Source organism: Mustela erminea, chromosome 10, assembly GCF_009829155.1.
Source record: "Mustela erminea isolate mMusErm1 chromosome 10, mMusErm1.Pri, whole genome shotgun sequence".
In the NCBI taxonomy this organism is placed as follows: Eukaryota; Metazoa; Chordata; class Mammalia; order Carnivora; family Mustelidae; genus Mustela; species Mustela erminea.
This window is the reverse complement of record NC_045623.1, coordinates 103,385,817-103,400,791: the sequence shown is the minus strand read 5'-3', so window position 1 is coordinate 103,400,791 and position 14,975 is coordinate 103,385,817. Positions and strand designations below refer to the sequence as shown.

Below are 14,975 nucleotides of genomic sequence, written 5' to 3'. Positions count from 1 at the left end.
TGGGCTCTGTGGGTGGGGGCTGGGGCAGGGCGCGTGGGGACCGGCTCGGGCTGCGCCGTCCGCCTTTCACACGGATTCCTTCCCCCGGCCCAGCTGCCGATACCATTAAACCTCAGTGATTCACTGCAGCACGTTTCAAGGGAGGGCGTTGTGTTACGAAAACGCGGGTCCCGGCCGCTTGTTTTGTTGGCAGGTCTTGCTGCCTCAGCAGAAAAGAGGCGCTCTTGATATGGGAACGGAAACTTGGGACGGTCTTAGAAACATCCAGTGTGTTCGGCAGGAGAGAAGAGCTTGTGGTCTTCCTCCAGCTGTGGAAACTCACCGCCCAGCCAGGAAGGCGGTCCCTGGGGCCGGCCACAGCGGGAGGGGGGCAGCAGAGGGGCTCCCGCACCTGGGGCTGTGGTCTGAGCTGCCCCGCGTCCGTGACCTTGAGGGGTGTGGGGCACGTCCTCTGCCCCTCATTTCCCTCCTGCCGGTTGTATTTTATGGCAAGTCCCGCTTGCAGAGGAAGTACTCTCCTGATATTGGTCTGGCTAATGTTGCCGAGGCCAGCACGGAAGGCGTGCACCTGCAGCCCTCACGGGGCCCTAGGACCAGGGGGACCGAGCCCAGCCCAAATGGCCGATCTGGGACTTGCTTACTTGCATTTCCAAAGTTGTTGCCAACAGGCTTGCTGGAGAAGCAAACACATTCACTCTGGCTGCTTCTTCCTCTGCCCTGACTGCCCTCCAGGACTAACCCATTAAATGGTTATCAGGCCAATTTCCCTTTTTCCCCACTTCCTGTTTCTTCCTTTTGCATTCTCAGATGTGTTAAGTGGGATAGACTCAGCCCAGATGGAAGTTGCTTTCCCAAGTGGGATAGACATCAGCCCAGGTCCAAATGGCTTTCCCAAGAAACTTCTCCAGATGTGTGTGTCCCAGCCACCTGGCCTCAGCAGAGCCCAGGACACCAGAGGCCCACCCCCACAGGTGCCACCGTGTCCTGGGGCAGGCACCACGGGGGGCGATGGGGAGGCACCAGGGAGCATCCGGTCGAGGCAGACGTCGGCTGGCCTTACAGCGTTGGCACCTGAGCGCTTCCTGAGGAGGCCTGAGGTGGCGAGAGGCAGCCACGGAGCTGAGTCACCGACACCCCCTGCCGATCTCTGAGGCTGTGCTATGGCCGCATTCCGCCACTGGAGAGCTACCAGAGACACTTTCCAGAAACCCTCCCGGCGTCCCTCCCCCTCCTCCCTTCTCCTCAGACCCCTAAATTACAAACGCATGGCCAGTGTTGGGTCTTTACTGAGTCCAGGCTTTGTACCAGCTCCTCATTTAACCCTCAAGTCAAACCCATGACATCGAGCAGCCGTCCCCCACCCCGTGCAGTGGTGGAGGAACCTGAGGGTCAGAGAGGGCGGAGAACTTGGCCAGAGTCTCCCAGCTCCTGGAGCTGAAGCCTGAAGCGCCCAACTTCAGACGGCCTGGGTCTTCTCCATCTCTGTAGGCACTTGGTAAACAAGCTGCCCTTGACTGATCCTGTTTCGGTTCCAAGAAGTCTTGGATAGAGGGAGTGGGGCTGCTCAGATGACAACCCCAAGGGGGCCAGCTGGGCCCTTGGGGTCGCTGTGGTCCACCCACATTCTGTAGATTCAGGAACCGGGCTATTTCCCCCAGTGTCTCCAATTTTGATACAGGTTAGAGATAGCCACCAAACTTACAAGAGACTGAGGTATAAGCCTGAGGTAATTTGCTCACATACAATAAAGAGAAGGACAGTCAAGGGTGCTGAAGATGTGTGTTTGCCTCTAGACATGGCTCATGGGAACCACAGAACCACAGCTCAAGGCTGAATGGCCTTCCTGTTTTGTAACCGGGTATCTCCGCTGTCGTCAGACAGAGAGGTCACAAGAGTCCTTGGGTCCATGGGTTAGGCCACTATCTTCCTGGGTGCTGGCTCTGTGTTCTCACTCACCACCAGCTTTTTTAAACAATCCCTCTCTTCAGCAAGCCCTTCCGTTGGACAAGGCCTAATGTCACCTGTTGGGAGGTAGTTCATTCTGGTTACATTCTGGAGCCTGGCGCTTCTACCGCCCTTAGGTTCGAGCTGCATTCTTGCACTGATGCCTCAGACGGTCCCCCACAGTCACTCGGGCTGCCGGCAGCCCCTTCTCCCCACAGCAGCCTGAAAGGATCCCGGGAGAGCAGAAATCAGGCTGGGTCCTCTGCCGGCGCAAAGGCCTCTGCTGGTTTCTCATCACACTGGAGACAGAGTCCAGAGTCCTGACTCTGGAGAGTCAGCAAGGCCTGTGTGCCTGCCCTCTGCACAGCCCTTACCCGGCCTCCTTCCACAGCCTCCCCCCTGCCCTCCAGCCCTACGGCCCCTCTGTCATTCTCCCAGCATGCCAAGTGTGCTGACACCTCAGGGCCTTAGTACCTCCCGCTCCGTCTGCCCAGAAGGCGCACGCTTTCGTCCTTCCTTCTTCCAGGTCTCCGTCCACGTCTCGGTATCAGGGAAACCTTCCCTCACCCCATGCTCCCATCTCTGGCTCCGTCCTTACTACTGTGCCCTATTTTTCTTCGACACATATTGCTTGACCCTGCATTAGATATTTTGTCATTCAAAATTTTGTCATTACTTATTGAGCACCTACTATGCCCCAGGCACTGTCCGAGGCCTGGCGGCTGCCACAGTGAACACGACAGACACCAACCTCTGCCCTTGAAGTTTGCGTTAATTGTTCACAGGATCGCTAGCTAGCCGTCTCCCCTACTAGACCAAGCTCCGTGAAGGCGATGATTTCTACCTGTGTGTACACAGGAGGTGCCTAATAAATATTTTTGGAATGAATGCCAACCCTAAGGCGCCTTATTTGGACTTAGGTGTTTTCCAAGTGTTCTTCAGCTGAACAGGTGCGTTCCACCTCTGAGGTTGGATCACTTCTGCGGGCGACTGTCTTGCTGATTTTGCCCATACTTACCACTTTCCAACTGCAGAAGATGCTCTCTGCCCGCCAAGGTGACACACTGTCGCACTCACCTGGACACCGACCACGTGTGGCCCATACTTTCAAATCATCCACTTAGTTGGGGTCTCAGGGACTAGGGAACAAGGAAAGGGTCTTGGGAAGCCCGTGCTTCCCCACCCCCCACCCCAGGGTTCAGCAGGTGCTTCTGGGATGGGGTGAGTATGCAACCCGGATATTTTGTAAGCACCTGCTGTATGCACATAGGCCTTGAGCATGGTCCCGTTTTCCCAACTTCCCGTGTTTTTCATGAGTGAGTCCAGCCAGAGAGGGTCGAGGGAGAGCATGGTGCCCAGCCCACGAGGCTTAGGTCTCTCCAGGCCTGTGAGCAAGAATCCTCTTGAGAGCCCAGAAAATCAACCCATGGGAGCAGGTTTTCGTGTGGCGACAGGTCCCCTCCAACTGCGCACCAGCCCGGGCCTTGCCACTGGCCAGTGGGCACCAACATCGTCGACAGAGTGAGCAGGGTCTGCACCGTGGGATGGTTTCCTGGTATCGCAGCGCGTGGCCTCGGCCAGCTCGGAGTGGCCTCGGGGTGTGGACAGGCTCTGTGCCCGAGCAGGGACCTGGGAGCTCTGGCCCTCCTGAGCCCGCCTCAGTCCCCCATCGGAGAGGGTGCAAATGGTGATCGCTGGGCCGTGGGGGGGTCCTTCCGTGACCTCGTCCTCGGACTGGGGAGCTTCTGTGTCTGTCGTCCGCCCCGCCCCCCAGCACATTGCGGGTGCGGCGCGGAGATGCAGGCACGCTCTCCAGATTCCTCCGGAGAAACTCGATCTGCAGGTGCTGGGTCCAGGCTGAGGGCGTGCCAAACCACAGCTCTGCTCTCTTTCTCGTGGAGGAAAGAAAGGGGGGTGGGGTGGGGAGCCCTGAGCACCAACTGCCCAGCTCTAGAAGACTCCTTACGCCCTGCCTGGGCATGCCATTGTCTGTGGCCCTGCGTGGAACCCTGGCTTATGGGCCTCCTTCCCCCAGCCCGACCTCTTCAAGCTCCGGGCCTCCCTTGGCCCTGCAGTCCCTTCCTCACCCACCTCCCGCCCTGTGGGTTTTGGGCAGGTGGACGCTTGTCACCCTTGTATGGTTTTTTTGTTTGTCGAGGTGAGATGCACGTGATATAACCACGGTTTAAAACAGTACCATCCAGGGGCTTTTAGTATGTTCATGATGCTGTGCGGCCACCGCTTCTGGCTAGTTCCAGAACATTCTTTCCCCTGCAAAGAGACCCTGACTCGTTAACAGTCATTCCCACTTCCTCCCCACCTTCCCCAGCCGTTGGCAACCGCCAGGATGCCTCCTGTCTATGGAGTCACACATTCTGGCTTTATCGTGTCAGTGGTTCATACCACACGTGACCTTGAATTATATCTGGTTTCAGCATCAGTGTTTCGTTTGAGGTTTGTCTAGGTTGTAGCGTGTGTCAGTCCTCGATTCTTCTTTAGGCTGAATAACGTTCCATTGTGTGTGTGGCCCACAGCTGGCTTACCCGTTCATCCGCCGGTGGGCCTGGGGGTCCGTCCACGTATGTTTTTGCCAAATAACAAATAATAACAAATAATAAAACAACAGTAAGGAAATTTGAAGAAAAGCGCATCACCTGAAACACAGACACATTTTCAATTTTCTGGGTTCCTTTTCCTCCCTTTTCCCGCTCATGCCTGTATAGTATGTTCTAGATTCAGTGTTAGGGCAGATAGGGTTGGTGTTCTTCATTTCAGTTGCCATCACAGACCTTTTTCCTTGCCTGTCCTGCCGTGGTCCTCCTGGCCAGCATCTCTGATGGCTGCATAGTTCTCCCCAGGAGCCCCAGCGGGGGAGGCCGCTTCCTGCCTCCTTGCCTTACCCACACCCTCCCGTGACAGGCTGGTGCTGTGGGGATCTGACAGCTGGGCCTTCGGGCCAGCCTGGAAGTTCAGGAGTGATTGATTCGCTGCCTTTGGACTTGCAGAGACTCCTCTTAGCCAGGGGTGGCCCGGGGTTTCAGGACTTTTCAAGTGGACAGGAGAGGAGGAGGAGGTCCAGCAACATAGAACAGGAAGTCTGTGAGCCATTGTGGCTTTAGAAATAGGGCTAAGTTCTTTTGTCAGCTGGCCTGTGAGGCGTGGGGATTTACCTCTCCCTCGGCATCCGGTTCAGTTCCGTGAAATTGCACACAGGGAATGGTGATTAGGTTGCACTAGGAGACACAAGCCCTGATTCCTTTTAGAATCCTTTCCAAGTTCCTTGGCTGCACTCCAGTCGAGGTCCAGGTGACAAGTCTTCAGCCCGGTGGGGCCGTGCAGAAATCTGAGCCCCTTTCAGCCCCCATAACCAGTTCAAAGACCAGGAAGTCCGGTGGGAGGTTGCTTTGACATTTGATCTTCTTCTTCTAAAAATCGACAGTGGGGTAGGGGCCCTGAGGTCCAAGACTTTGAGAGTGATGTGGGAAGAGGGGGCCACCAACTTGTGAGAGGAAGCTGTCTAAGGCCAGCCTGCTGTGGGAAATCCCTTATCCCACACGGGACCGCCACTACAAGCAACTTTGACCTTCATCTCTACAGACAAGTGACAGAGATGGTCGTACACAGGGACTAATATATTATGACCTGGGATAAACAAACTGGGGACTGGCACGTGGGTGTGATCCTTGGCTCCAAGTGGACTGCCCCCCGCGGGAGGGGGGGACGCTTTAATGTCTTCTGTATATGTTTCTGGATTGTGATTTCTTACGAGCCCGTATAACATTTGAAATATTTCAAATCGAGATGGAACAAGCCGTGCTTAAAAAATGGTTGCTGGCAATCTGAGCCCAGAAGTTCATTCGTATGGATTCGAGATTCCCAAATGTTGAGCTGTGATGCCCTTGAACACACACACAGCATCCTAACCTGGCGGAGGGCTCCGTGGAACGCAGACCGCTGGGCCCCAGACCCAGAATTTCTGATTCAGGGGTCAGGGGTGGGGCCCAAGCAGTCGCTTCTCCAGCAGGTGATGCTGACCTCCTAGTCTGGAGGACCCCCCCCCCCCCACTTTGAGAACCACTCCTGTGACCATAATCATTGGAGACCACCCCTGCCGCCTCTTCCTTCTGGAGAACGTTCTTGGGACTTCTGCCCTGCTCTTGACCCAAGAAGCTCACGTTATTTCATCTGCAGCACTGGAAGTTGTTCATCCTCACACGGAGCTTCCTGCCTCCCCACATGCTTCCTGCAATGCCGGGAAGGATGCCTGCTGTTTGGCCCCCTCTGGGGGACTGGGCTCCTCAGGCTGCCCCACAAGGCCATAACCGGTGCCTACCATGGTATTCCCTGGCTCACTGCTTTTTTGCACGAGACACTCAAGATTCCCATCCGTGTCCTCTGGTGTTAAAAAGGGGTTGGAGAAGGCCAGGTGCAGAGTGTCTTGAGCACCTCCTGTGTGTCTTAAGCACCTACTATGTGTGCCCAGTGCCGTGTCGATTGCTTTAGCATCTCAATTCCACACTGGAGTCCTGAGCCTTCCCTTTCTCCAGTCCTTCTCCACCCCCGGGTGCTTTGAGAGCATCACCTCTGTCTGCAGGGTGGGAGAGGCAGACCAGACCAGCCTTCTCACCCCCCTGGTGGCCAGCCCATTGAGTCTTGGGGTGACCTTTCCTGGCTCCCACGTCCCCCTGGAGGAGGCCAGAGTATAACCCGCTCCCACTCAGGCCTCTGGGCTCTAAAGCCTGGGTTCAGTCAGATTTCTGCTCCTGGGAATGATTGAGGCAGGTGGCAGGGGGAGTCGCTCCAGGCCAGTGGGCTCCAGAGCGAGCGGGCCAGTGAGTGTCTTGCAGGAACACCAGGGCTCCTGGGAGGACCCTTATTTCCCTGTGGAGGCCCCTTTGGGCCCCTGCCTCAGGGAGGGGAGGCTTCACTGCTAAGGCCCCCCAGTTCCCCCGGAGGCCCCAGCCAGGTTGGGGCAAGAAGGGCCCAATATCCCCAAGCCTTTCCCCTGGGATCCCGTGAACGGTCCCCGTGGACCTGGCCGAGGGCGACTCTCTGCTCTGCCTTTCTGGTCCCTGCCTCTGGGGTACCAGACGGGCCCAGTCTGATGGGTGCCCAGCCCCTGATGTAGGCTCCTCGGCCGCTCTCTGTCTTGGTAGACTTCTGGTTAGATCTCTGTGTGTCACTGCATGTCACTGAGGCCCTCTGAGAACAGGGCTTCTCATCCGAACCGGGCACAGGTAGTTGCCGTCACCGCCTTGTCTGGGGCTGCGGCGTGACTCTTTATTTTAATTTTTAGTCTCTGTATGAATGTAACGCTGATTTCCCAGGGGCAAGGTTCAACTGATTCGAGCGCTTTCTGAAAGTGCCATGAGTAATTTGGGTCCTTCCGTAGGTGTTTACAACAGGTGCCTTCTTGGTCTTTTGAGGTCAGAGGCTAGGGCTCTGGACCGTGCGGGATTTTCTCTCCAAAATCACTCGTCAGAACTTCCCAGAAGGGACCAACGCTTTCTGTTGGTTCTAGGAGCAGAGCCTTACTTCGAACACAGCCCTCCTGGGTGTCCCCAGACGTCTCTCCTCAAGCGGGCAGGTGGGACACGGTGGGGGACATGTGTCCTGGCAGCGGTGGCACCCCCTGTCAGGGTCTCCGTGGCCAGGCTCGCCGGGAGCACTCCCCGAGGGCGCCCCCTGCCAAAGCGTGTTCCCGAGGAGCCGGGACCCCTAATGAGCAGGCAGAGCCGGTCAGCCACGTGGCCAGGCTGCAGAGGTTGTGTTGACGTAGTACCAGACCGCTCCGGGGGTGCTTCTCTTGCAAAATTCTGGGCTGCAACCACGACGTGTGAGGTGGGGGAGGTGGGAGGAGGGAGTTTATTTGATCTTCAGGTGAAAGGAGGCTTTATAAATAGGTCACCTTGTTCCGCATCCTGAATTTCATTCTTTCCCCATCTCGGGTCAAAACAATGGTTTTACTGTTCTGGGGTCAGTCGGACACACGGAGGGGGACTTGGACTAAAAGGAGGTGAGTGGTGTGTCTGCCACTCTCTGGTGGCCCCCTCGGCGCGTGCCCGTCCCCCTGCCCCCCGTCCGTCTGCCACCCGTCACCTTGGATGTGTCTCTGTCAGACAGGACTACTCCTTCGACAGATTTTTTTTTCTTAAACAACAAGATAAAAGGATGCTTTTTAGTAGAGGTGGGCTCCAAGACTGATGGATCCCAAAGGGCTTTTGGGAAGATGGCTTTAACTGAAGGACTAGTAGGTCCTGCCCGTGCCAAGGGTGGTAACGCCAAGGTCCTCCTTCCTCGTCTGGCCTCCCCTGAGCACAGAACCACTGTGGGTTTCAGGGCTCGGGACAGAGCAGTTCTGTTCTTATTTGGGGCCAGCGGAGACCGTAGCTGCCCTGTTTTTTTTTTACCGGGCAAAATAAAATTATGACTTAGAGACAGTGCAATTGGACGTCTTGGGAGAAATCATTGTAGAAATAACTTCCCTCTTTGGGATGGCCCCAGGGCTGTACGCAGGGATTCCCATCTTTTATTTTAAATGCCCTCCTGCCAACTCTGGGTCCTTCCAGTGTATGTCCCCGGGTAAACCAAACATCTGTCCTGTGCTTGCGTTAGAGAGGGGACACGAGTGGAGAGCCTTTAGGGATTGTTTTGGGAACAGCTCATTTGTGGAAGGGTGCAGTCGGTATTTTTCAGTCTTTATTCTTTTCGGTGTGTGCTTAAAAATCATTTCACGACCAAAGTAAGACCAGCATTTAAAAAAAATTTCAATTCAAAAAATGTTCAAAGTCAGGACACCCGGGTGGTTCAGTCGGCTAACGTCTGACTCTTGATCTCAGGTCAGGTCACAGTCTCAGGCTCGTGAGTTCAAGCCCCACTTTGGGCTCCATGCTGGGCATAGAGCCTTTAAAAAAAAAAAAATTCAGGGGCACCTAGGTAGCTCAGATGGTTAAGTGTCCGCCTTCTGCTCAGGTCATGATCTCCAGGTCCTGGGATGGAGCCCCATGTCGGGCTCCTTGCTCAGCGGGGAGTCTGTTTCTCCCTCTCCCTCTGCGTCTCCCCCGGCTTGTGTTCTCTCTGTCTCTGTCTCTTTAAAAAAAAAAAAAAAAACGTTCGAAGTGAACACATCTTTCCTCGCACACCACCCTCCAAGGTTAACCATTGGGAAAGGTTAGCTGTTTATTCCTTTAACCTTTCTCTATGCCTGCAAACAGGTAAATGCGCACAGATAGAATCTTCTTAAATTCTGTTCTTACAGAAATGGGAGCACGTATTGTTCTCCAATTTACTTTTAAAAATATAACGGCATCACGTTGCATTTGATAAGTCAGGAGCAGTCTGAAGGGCCCCCTCTTTCCCTCCAAGGCTGGGGTGGTTACAGGGCAGTGAACACATCCCTGTGCCGGGCTCTTGGGTTTCCTAGACAGGATCCTGCAGGGATGGGTTGCTGGGTGTTTTACACTTGGGGGTATATCTTAGACACCCCCCCCACACCTGTGCATGAGTGACTTTCTCCCACATTCTCTCGAGATCCCCCCAACCTTTTTAGCCCTGAGCATCCCGCATGGCTCTCTGTCCTCTGTCACAGATGGTCCTCTGACCGCGTCCCTTGACTGTATGACTCACAGAGGGAGACAAGAACACGGCACATCCCAAGACCTGCTGTCTGTAGCAGCGGTGGGAGCAGGAGCTTTGGAAAGCTCATCGGCTTCAAGCCCACCTGGAATGCCATCGTGCACAGGTGGCTCCGATGGGTCTTGGAGCCACGGGTCACCCCACCCCATGGTGGCTGCAGAGTGGACTAGGTGGGATGCTTTTGCCCACTAGAGGGTCTCAGAGGCATCCCCTTTTGCAGTGACCCATGAACTGACTTTTGACCCCTCAAAGATGAGGCATATTGGCATTAGTGAGGGAGAGATAAGGGGTGTTCAGTCGAGAGAAAGGGGCCCCACCGGCTCAAACCATAGGGCTTAGTGGCATCTGGGCTGATAGCAGACCCCTGTGAGTCCTCACCCCTAGTCCCAGAGCTTTTCATCTTATCCACACACAAAGTAAATGCCAAATCTTAAAGCTTCTAGAGTGTGTTTGCTCACGTCTCTCTATGTCCCTCTTCTGGGTCAAACAAGTCCGTTTACAGGGCAAGGGTGTGACATGCAGGTGTCCCTGCCCTGTGGCTGTGAGTCCTCCTTCCCTGGCCCCGTGTGCTCCCCCACCGCCCCCACCCAGCCCTCCAGTGCTGGAGACACACACTCACACCGCGTGCTTGGCTTTGACCTTGGGGGTGGGTGCTCCCCTTGCTGTCCTTGGGGCAAACGGGGGTGCTGTGCCGGCTTGGGGGGGGTGAGTAGGAGGAGGGACCCGGCTGAGCCGGGAGCAGAGGGGAGTGGAGACTCGGGGGCACACTCAGTGTCAGTGACCCCCCACCCCAGCTGCTCCTCCCTGGGGGCAGACAACCACGTGGCCCAGCTGACCAAGAAGAAGCCAAGGCCGTGTCCAAGCGGCATTTCCGGAACCTCCTCAGGCGACTTTGACTGCACAGAGCCCTGCGCCAGCACTGGCCCTAGAACTTGACCCTAAACAAGGCACAGTTCTGTGTTAGGACTCGCGCACTCTCAGTTGTGTCAGGAGCGTCCTTTCTCTCGGGCCCTTTCCAACGCACCCTCTTACAGTTCTTTTTCTCCTCGGACTCTTTTTGGTCTTTAATCTGATTTTACCTGTAGAAAAATGTTGCTGGGAGCTTCCAACCCAGAACAGCGTGTAAGAAGAGTCCTGGGATACCTGGGGGGCTCAGTCAGTTGAGCCGCTCCCTTTGGCTCGGGTCATGATCTCAGGGTCCTGGGATCGAGTCCTGCATCGGGCTCCTTGCTCAGCGGGGAGCCTGCTTCTCCCTCTGCCTCTGCCTGCCTCTCTGCCTGCCGCTCTCTCTCTGACAAATAAATAAATAAAATCTTAACAAAAAAAAAAAAAAAAAAAAAAGAGTCCTACAGTTCGAGCTCCTTTGAACATTGCTTTGGTTCCATTTCAGTGCCTGTGCACACAGGGGTGTATGTGTGTGTGTTTGTGTGCACGCGTGTGTCTGTATGTACACAGTGCATTGTTACTCCTGGTGGCAGCACCCATCCTGCTGTCTTGGTGCCTGTCCGGGAGGGCAGCGATCCTCCCACTACCCAGTGGGCAGATCCCTGCCTGCCCCCGCGCCCAGGCCTCGGGTCACACTGGAGCCCTTCTCACCCCTGCTCCAGGTGTGGCTTTGGTCTTCGGGGCGCCCCAGGGACTGAGGACAGGCAGAACAGTGTGTTCTTTGGGCAATCAGAGGTTGGCAGGGCGGGAGGGGTACAAGAAACTGTCTTGAGGGCTGGCTTGGGATGGCCGTGGTAGGGACAGGCAGAGCTGGTCTTGAGGGCCCTGCGGCGGATGTGTGTCTGAGCTTTCGGCACGAGAGCTCCGGCGGGGGGAATGAGGGAGCTGCTGCCAGCACTGCCTGGACTTGCATGGGGCGCCCGTCCTGCTCATTAGCCCTGGTTCTGCAGCTGCCGGGGCTCTGGGCGTGCGTGTGGCTGCGTGTGACTCGTAGGAGGTGGGGGTGGCGGCAGGGCCATCTCTGTCCTCCGCCTCTCCTGTTCTAGGCCCGTGGGTCACTCCACGGCCACACAGCCACACCCCTGCAGCTTTGTTTCTCCTGAAGGGACAAGGTCTGGGTCCTCCTGATTCATGGGGACGCACTAAGGACTTGCAGAGTCATCCTGGGCCCTGACGCTCCCAGGACAACCCTAGGCCCTGAAAGGCCCAGACGTCTGCATTTGCCTCTCAGAAGGCAAGAGCTGGGGCCTGTGCTGCTGCTTCTGCTGCCTCCCTGAAGTTTGATATCCACTGGGGGCTCTCTCCTCGGCCCAGTGTTGACAGGAGCTGCACAGGCCAAACCAGTATTTCTGTGACTCCACACCTGGGGGGGTGGCGCAACATGTCTGGGCATTTTGGAGATGGCGTCAACCGATGTGCCTGGGGTTAGGACAGGGGTCAGCAAACTATGGACCCTGGGCCAAATCTGGCCCACTGTCTGTTTTTTGTAAAGAAAGTTTCACTGGAACATAGCCATGCCCATTCGTTTCTATATTGTCAGAAAAGCCTAGAATATTTACTGTCTGGCCCCTGATAGAACACGTTTGCCAGCCCCTGGCTTGGAAGGGACCTTAAATTTGATCTGCTCAGATACTTGGGTCTTGGCTCAAAAACAGCATCCATCACAGGGCCAAGTGCAGTGACCAAGAAGACGGATAACAGTGATCTTTGTTCAGTGTACAGAACACAGCCTAGAAAATAAAAATAAAAACAAAACAGAAGAGAAAATGCCAGCTGTACTAGGTCCTTCTGGAACGTTGTCTCAGTGGAGCCTTAGGAAGCATGGGACACCCGTCTTAATGGAGTAGCAGACGGAGCTTCGCGAAAGCTAAGGCAGAGTCCTAGGCAGTGGCCCGAGGCGCTGTTTGGGTGAACAGGTTCCCCCCAGGACTGGAAGCCCCAGCAGCTGTGCCGGTGGTGGAGGACAAAGTAGGGAGGTGCAAATGGGGGGGGAAGAACCCTACTGGTCATCCCCAAGACGGGGCTAGCGGAGCTGCAGGAGACCCCACAGAAGGGCGGATCTCTGCGGCCACATTTAAAAACAGAAGGAAGGAGAGAACAGCCGGATGGCTTCGCGGCCTTGCACGGCAAGGAGGTGGCTCGGTGTGGACAACGGGAGGTCTACGAGAAGGAAGCGTCGGCTCTGACCGTAGCCTGGACATAGGGTGGGAACAGGCAGGTGACAGGTGTGTCAAGAGTGGCTCCAGGGTTGCTATAGTGCTTGGCCCGTGGGGGCGATTCTGAAGGCAGGATGGCCCAGAAGCAGCAGAGTGGGCTGGCCCCGGCCCCTGGCCAGGCCCTGGGGTGCCCTTGCACGGGAGCCTCCCACGGGGCTGCGCACGCTCTTTCCTGTCCCCCTTCCTCCCAGGGACTCCTGCAAGACTTTGTCCTCCGTGGGGATGACGTTGCGGGGCCCCTAGTCTAGCTCAGGGGAGGCCCCTAGTCTAGACCAAGGAGCAGCCTATTCTTACAAATAAAGTTTTATTGGAACTCAGCCCTGCTCACTGATTTACGCACTGTCCGTGGCTGCTTGCGGAGTTGAGTAGTTGGCAGAGGCTGCCTGGCCGCAGACGCAGAACACTTACTGTCTGGCGCCGTGCACAAGACCTTTGCTGGTCACCGCGTCGCTGCAGTAGGAGTTCGCGTACTCCTACTGTGTGTATGGATGTACACATGCAGGTCCCGGCTCAGGGCCCTGAGAGCTCCCTCCCTCTCTCCCCTTCTCACCCCCATCACCCTTCCCCCACTCCACCCTCGACCTGCCCCGGCTCTCCCCACCTTCCCAGTTCTTCTCCATTCCCACCGCTTTCTCTCCAAGTAGATAAATTAACGTGTTGGAAGGACTTCTCCGCGCCACCTCCCTCTCCCACACAGCTGCCTGCCCAGTGTCTCCCCCGACCCCCAGCCTCCTCCTCACTCCTCACCTGGGCCCGTGGTGGGGTTGGGATCTCCTGCGCCGAGAGGCTGGGACAGAGCCCACCGAAGGGCAGTGACCGCTTTGCTCCAGAAACAGGGCTTCCCACAGGGCCCTGTACAGGGAGGTCGCTGGGCACCTGCCGGAGTGAGATGTCCAGGCAAGGAGGGTATGGATTCCTTCCGACTATGGGAACTGACCCTGCCCAGCTCAGGAGGCTACTGGAATGGAGTCTAGGGAGGCATAGGAGAGAGGAGTCAGGGAAGGCTGCAGCCACGCGGCCCCCAGACTTACAGTTATGAGGACCATGTTTGCACACCAAAACCCCGGCTCTCTCCACCCCCACGCAGCCTGGCAAGCAGGTGCCGATGCCATGGGGGCCCCCTCTGCAGGGCCACAGGCAAGTCCTGAAGAGTTTGATGGCTCTCAGGAGTCAACGGACCTGAAGGCTTGAAATTGGGAATGTCCTGGGGCTTCAGGACGTGAGGTCACAATATCCACAGAAATTTCCAGAACCGGGGGAAGGGGGTCCCTCTAGCCGCAGAGGCACACTTCTGCTCTGTAGCAACTTTGCATACATTGGACACAAGAGGTCCTAGCCTGGCTCTGAAGAAATGACCGTGCCTCAGGCAGGCTTCCATTCCATAGCAGAGAGGGGCCGATGAGAAGCTTGATGTGCTCAGTGAGGGCGGCGGGGGGGACACACACAGGAACATTCACCCTCCTGAGAGCCAGCCTCCTAGAGGCCTGGCCACCCTGAAGATGCGGTCCCAGAGGACAGAGGCAGCTTGGGTCCGCTAGAAGACTGGCGATGAGAGGCAGCAAGGCCACTGCAGATCCCTCCCCTCCTCCCGGCTCCTGCTGGCCCCCAGCCCAGATTCCCCTGCACAGCCTGCCCCCCTCTCCCAGCAGGTGCCCTGTCCCTGCCACCCACAGAGGGGCCTCCCGCAGCACCCCCCCAGCGGGCTCCTTTGGACTCTCTTCATCACAGGCTCCCAGGCCCCTCGCCCCCGCATGCACATTCAGTTCCAGTTTTTCAGCCTGGAGCCTACCTTCTCCCTTGTCTGCTCAGTCCCAGGAGCCCGTCCCCCAGACCAGGCAGCCAAGAGTCCCACAGGCCAGGGAGGTTTGTGATGGCCGAAAGAAGCTCTTCCCCAGTGAGGCTCAGGAAACCCAAATAGCGTGTTCTCTTCCCTTATCCAAGACTGGACACAGGACAGGAATGGCATGGGTGGTCGGTTGGCCCCACATTCCAGGCCCCCCTCCTTGGCACTGCCGATGGAGACATCGGGACAGACACAGTGAGATCTCTCCGACTTCCGACCCAGATGGGCTGTTGGGACCCAAGGGGCCAAATGTTGGCTGCTGGTTGAAGGGTGTGGCTGGGGAAAGTGGCAGTCCTTGAAGTGTTGGTCCAGCACTACGTGAGGGCAGGGGGTGAGAGCCTCTGTCCTCACCTGACCAGGGGCCAGCCTGAGGGCCATGAGAAGAGTGTCGC

The 14,975-nt window shown here is 56.6% G+C and overlaps 1 protein-coding gene across 4 annotated transcripts in view; it reads left to right on the top strand.

Annotated features, from left to right (window-relative positions):
• LOC116568006 (SPRY domain-containing SOCS box protein 1) overlaps positions 1–14,975 on the top strand; it is a 108,981-nt gene that overhangs the window by 83,572 nt on the left and 10,434 nt on the right. The window lies entirely within an intron of this gene.